Genomic DNA, 6356 nt, shown 5'->3' on the forward strand with positions numbered 1-6356 from the left:
TTCTTGAGGGTCTGAATGGGGTTTAGTGTTAAGTGTTATTTGCCCATAATTTTTACTGTTTGCTGTTAAATTGGCCATTTTTTTAATGATTACTGTTTCCGGAGAAAACACTGTTAAGTGTTTGGAGGGTTTTTTCGTGAAAAAAAACATAGTTTTTCAGCATTGTAAATTCTTGTCTGCTCCTCGAAAATCGGTAATAAAATCACTTATGATCTTTGAGCTTGCGCTGTGTGTTCTCCTCGGAAATCTTCGGTAGTTTTCGGACATCTTCGATTGTCTCTGGAAATTTTTGGTAGCCGTCGCAAACTTCGGCAGTCTTTGGGAATCTTCGGTAGTCTTCAGAAATTTTCCGAACTGATCGGGAATCGTCGGAAAATGTCCGAAAACTTCTTGATATACTTAACAAAATAATATTGGCCTTTTTTAACCGCTTTTGTTTCTTTTCGGAAAAAATTACCGTTACAGTCAATTTTCTACTGTTAGTGTCAAAATGCCTAAAATTTAACTGTTTCATGCTACAGAGCCCAAAAATTAAGTGTTTACTGTTATCGAGGTACCCCCATTCAGACCCTCCTCCTTTGCAGACTACTGTCTAACACAACTTACTTACACAGCAGTGATAGATTTGTGTGAGTAAATTAAAAAAATAAACTAAAAGTGATACATGCTAGTATTGTTTGTGACTTAGACGATACAAATATAGTAACTTAAGCTTTTCCCTTATCGTTTTTGTTCTCAAACTTTCCTAAATCCTGAGCCACTTCCTTTCCATTTTAATCAGGAAAACTTGATCGTTACCAGTGGCAGACCTTCAGATAAGAAGGGGGCCCGACACTGGTTACCAACCATTATGCCCGGGTTAATGTTTATTAGCTCTCGCAAATGATAACCATCATCACCTCAACCGCCACAGCAACCAAAGCAATCCCCACATCCTTTTGCTGTGGAGAATTTTGAGCTAAAAACAACCAGGCCACGTAATAGGGCATGCAAAACGGAAGTGTCTGTTTTTGACTTCCGCACACGCCATTTATGATCATGGCGTCAAAGCGGAAACGTTTCATTGATGAGAGTGATTTGTGAAATGATATTTTCGCAGGAAATATTCGGAATAAGAGATAGATTCTACAATTTTTTTTCAAATCCAATGGCTCGCGAAGAATATAGTGAAAACCATAAAAATTAAACCTGCAAAACACGAGGCAAAACAGATAACAGATAGCAGACCCCAGTACGCCGAGAGATAATCTTACATTATTTTGATTCATGCGGTGCCAGACCATCACGTGCAAATAGGGGAATAAAAATCCTCCGTTATGTCGAGCTCAAGCGACAAAACGCCCAATCGAATACGGCACAGCGTCTCTTTGAAACAAATATATATATTTTTCGACATTCTCTGACGAATCAGACTGGCGTCACAAAAATAAAATGCAAGTTATCAACACTTTCAAAGAAAGTTTCCGACAAAGTCCTTCCAGGGCGAACATAAAAAACACATTTTGCAAAATGATATCAGCCAAATCAAACCGCACGGGCAAAATCATTTAGCAAATGAGAGAGGTGTTAATGTTTACAAACTGCAGGAAACCATGCAGACTTGTGTGACCTCCAGTCTACACTTTTGGAGTGCCATATACGTCTATTTGACTTAAAACGCTTTTCAATAATATAGTATGCAACTAAGGAGAAGGCCTTTTTCGAAGGCCTCCTATCCTATGTTGTCGCATTAAAAAAGCAAATCGCTTAAAGACACGCTTCTCAGAGCTCACAGCGGTTAAAAAGTCACGTCGCAATAGTAATAATAAACAGTAGGAGTCGGTGTAGGCCTGTCACGATTTTTATTTAGCATCTTCAGAAGACGCTTACTTTGGAAAGCTTTCGATACAATCTATCATTGACATTAATATCGTTGCCGAAGACTAAACGCCTGTAAAATTCCCACTAAAAATGACATGCTGAATGTTCATTAGCCGATAAAACAAATGTCACGCTGGCACGATTTATTGACTTCGCTAGAACCGGAACTACGCTTTTGTGGACGTCCGCATATCTAAAAATAACTTTTCTGTCTTTGACATATCCCGGCCAACGCCCTCGAAGTCCCTGTCTGTCCCCTTATTTTCTCTTGCATATACGCATTGCTGGGGATGGTCATCGCCAGCTGGTCGGCAACGCTGGTATTTAGCGTTTCATGTTCTTTCATCTTTTGTGCTACACTCTAGGAATAATTGAAACAGAAAATTCTAATTAGAAACGAATGCTAAAATACACTCTTTTTTTTTTATTCACTCTTTTTATTTATTTTTTATTCAGTTTTTCCGACTCAGGCTGAATATTCTTTTTTTTTTCTGCCGATTTTTGGCTGAAAATATTCTTATGAACATTCTTAGAAAATACCGTTTGACATTCATGACATTTCTGTTTTAGCATGTATTGGGTATCAATTACAAGTGTTTGGTGTCCAGATTTGTATCGTGTTACATTGGCACATGTATCATTGCTTTTCGTTGCAGCCTGGTCGTTTTGGCTTTAAACAAAGCATTCCTCACAGAGATAAAGTGACGGAAATGAAAATACCTGATTTTGTTTCAACTTAAAACTATATACTTTTCAAAATCTCAGCCTCGGGTTTATTCTTAAAATATTCTTAAAAATTCGCCAATTTCAGCCTCGGTATTCTTATAAGCTAGATTCTTATAAAATAAAAAGAGTGAATAATTATAGCAAAATGATACTTTGGCGTCACATTAGCCCAATTTCGGTACTACATTGCTTTCTAATCGGAGTTCATTCAAATCTATCCGTCAATGGTGTTGGCATGATTTCCAAATTTTTCTTTTTCGCCCCCTCCTCAACATATTGCAGAGACAATCTTTATCCACGAAGGGTTCGAAATTGAAAGAGAGGAGGGGGACGATGATAATAACTTAATTATAATATTTATTACATCAACTTTTTAGCGATTATAATTCGATTTTTACAGTTTTGGATCAACAATCTTCAAATTATTAGATTAGTATGATGAGTGCTAGATTTTTATATTACTATTGATATTATACACAGTTTTCAATATAATATTATTAATTGTAACTTTTTGTATCTTTTAATCACGTGTCCCCAAATCGGTAAAGGAATCTTCTCTAGCTATGTGGTTTTGACACTTTAATAAGGTTTTTCATCCATTCATCGTGTCTAATTATCTAGCCTACATAAATGTAAACTAACTGGGCACACCGAATTGGTTAAATTACTATTACATCGGCTTAAATTCACATAAATGTTTTATTTCAATTATAAATGGTTTAGAACAGCTTAGGTTTGTTCCTTACCGCAAAAATCCCAACGACTTCGACTGTATTCACGATCATATGCACACCACGGCCAGTGCCAACCGCCAGCAAAGGTACATTTGTTATACGTCTTGCCTTCATACTTGAAAGGAAAAACGCAGTTCTTTGGATCTCCAGTCACTGCAAAAAAAGTTTTTAACATAAATTCTTCATTCTTTAGAATAAATGCTGCTATAGTTTTATAAAAGCCATCAAAGAGATATATTTAATAAAAGGAAGTACAGTAGAACCCCGGTAACTTGAACTCTAAAGGGAAACGAAAAACAGTTCGAATTAGCGGGGGTTATATTCAATTTGTTATGTTAATAATTCATAGTTTTTTTATTTTTCAGCACTTCAGTGTACAATACAGTTTAAATACTAGTTGTACCTATCGGTAAGTGCCACCGAGCGAAATACTCATGTTTGTTCATAAGAACAGATATTGAATGGTTTTTGATAGAACTATATTTGAAATGACCAAAATATGGTAAATTGTATTTTAGGTAATATGCGAAAAAAGTGCTATTTCTCTGGTGTTCATAAATGACACAGGCTTGATAGCCTGCGTAACAGGCGCCGTAGTTTCTAGCGCGCGTATTCTCGCGATCGCGCACTCTTTTAAACACACTAAAAAACGTACACAGATGTCTGCTACGCAGGCTACGGGTTTGACAGATTGATAACTCTTGACAAATCTTTAAATTCTTTTCAACGTTAAAATGTCACAAAATGTAGGCAATAAATGAGGTTTAATCACTGTTTTTTAAATACAACACGCGATGGTTAAAATGTTTCCGTCCACAAAAGGGATAGTTGCATTTCAAGAACTTCTTATAAATCAAATCCCAAAATCAAAACTGCCAAGATGCTTTTTTAAAAATAATTTTCAGTAATCAGAGACAGTAATGCACGGGTCAGATTTCAGTCTCGCATGCGAAGTGTCATGTTCAGTTACGCAAAACTTGAAAAATTTGAACAGAAAACAAAACTTGAACGGTCAAGGATTATTTGGAGACAAACTTTTTATTCAAGTTAACATTACATTTGCCGTTAGAAGCAAAAAACTTTTGACTTTCTTGTGTGTATGACATGCAGTAATTTTAGTGAGCGTCGCTTTGTATTGATGTTATTCCTACGCGGAGCAAAAATGCGTGCCAAATAAAATATAAACGGTATTTGATTTGGAAAAAATCATCGGTCAAACAAGTACTATAAACACAATCAACACTAAAAGGAAGCATTTACCCGACTTCAGCATTCTCATAAGTCAAGAAAACTCTATTTGAAGTCAACAGTCCGCTTTTGATTTTCATGTCTCTCTTCGATCGTAAATCAAAGGACTCCAAAGTCGAAAGATTATTTCATCGCTTTGAAGACCTTGATGTTCATTTTTTCGGCGGTCGAATATTCTGTAGGGTATTCTCTTTCGATTTATAATTCACTAAAGGTGTATTTATCGGTAAAGGGATGAATGACCACATTAAAAATTTTAACAGCGAGCCGCGTGGACGCCATTTTGGTCATTTGCTCTCTAGCAAGGAGTGAGAGACTGGGAACCAGTTGGGAAGAACAATACAACCCAAATATGGGGTTTACTTACACCCAAATATGGTCAAAAAAAGTCCCTTACGCATAACTTAAGATTTTCTCTGCCTATACACTCATACGCACACGGCTCTATGATTCTGCCGCCTCGACAGCCTCGCCTCTTGGCTCGGCTGTCTCGTTTGCAAAAACTTATCTCGTCACAAACAGTAACAAGATTACACATTATTATTATAAGATCAAGAAATGACTGCCCAATACGAGATCTGCTCGTTGCACTATTTAATTAAAATGAAATTTATTAAATTTATGTGGATGCCTACGACAACGTTTAATTGTTATCCGCCAGTTGTTTATCGGAAAACAACCCAGATTAAAAGTGAGATAACCAAGATGGAATAATTTGGCCACGACAGTAGCGATTTATTGACTCAAACATGGTCAAATAATGTGATTAAAGATGTGTTTATTGTTCATCATGGTGTAAGTTAGGAAAGATGAACGTTTATTCGGACGTTTTTACCGGCGCGTAAAACGTTTATATGAACGTTTCCAACGGTATTTTACGACTTTTTTGGCAAAAAAAAGAAAAATCATATCCTGGTCGAAGTTGTTAAATGCGAAATATGTCTTCAAGAAACTTATCGCCGTTTTAAAGGGGCTATGTCACGCAAGTTTAGACAATTTCGGCTCAGACCAATTGTTCACAGAATTTACTGAAATATCACAATAACGGCTTAAAACTGTAGAAGAAGTCAAAAGAAACACAGAAACGCTAAAAAGGGCAATGGATGTGCAAAATTCGAGAAGAAAACGGATTGCTTTGGGTAGACTTAAAAAACTTCGGCCCGACTTTTTTCAAGTTAATCTCAATTTATATGAGAGTATCATTTAAAATACTCGAAAATCATCCTTGTTTGTTATGTGGCCGTAATTTGGCCAATAGGAGACTTTTGCTCTGCCAATTTAAAGTTTAGAGCTCTTAATTAACGAAAATCAATAAAATTACCTAAAATACCGTGACCTAGCCCTTTCTTAAGCACAGATAAGATGTACTTGCTAAAAACCGATTTAGTTTTTCAAGGAAACAGTTGAATATGAAGTAAGAATATTATCTTTAATTATTGCTATGGAATATCAAATGATTATAACAAAACCGCGCAAGCTCGAGCACGAAGAAAAAACTATCCAATCCGGCATCACAGAACCCATGAAGACTATTAACATGTCGTTGAACTTCATAACGATAAAAATATTTACGCCAAGGAAAGGCAATTAAACTTGAATAAAGAAAACTTAAGGAAACAAAGAAAAAAGAAGACTAATCCATTAAAAGGTTGATTTTGAAAATTTTCACGCAATAGATATCTTTCAACTTACCTCCAATGCCAAGCATCAATACGACAAAGGACAGGACCACAAGAATCTTCATTGTTCACAAGTTCTTGGACTTATTCAAAACTCTTTCTTGACTGC

This window comes from Oculina patagonica, chromosome 11 (genome assembly GCF_052425735.1).
Source record: "Oculina patagonica isolate OP01 chromosome 11, crgOcupat, whole genome shotgun sequence".
Taxonomy (NCBI): domain Eukaryota; kingdom Metazoa; phylum Cnidaria; class Anthozoa; order Scleractinia; family Oculinidae; genus Oculina; species Oculina patagonica.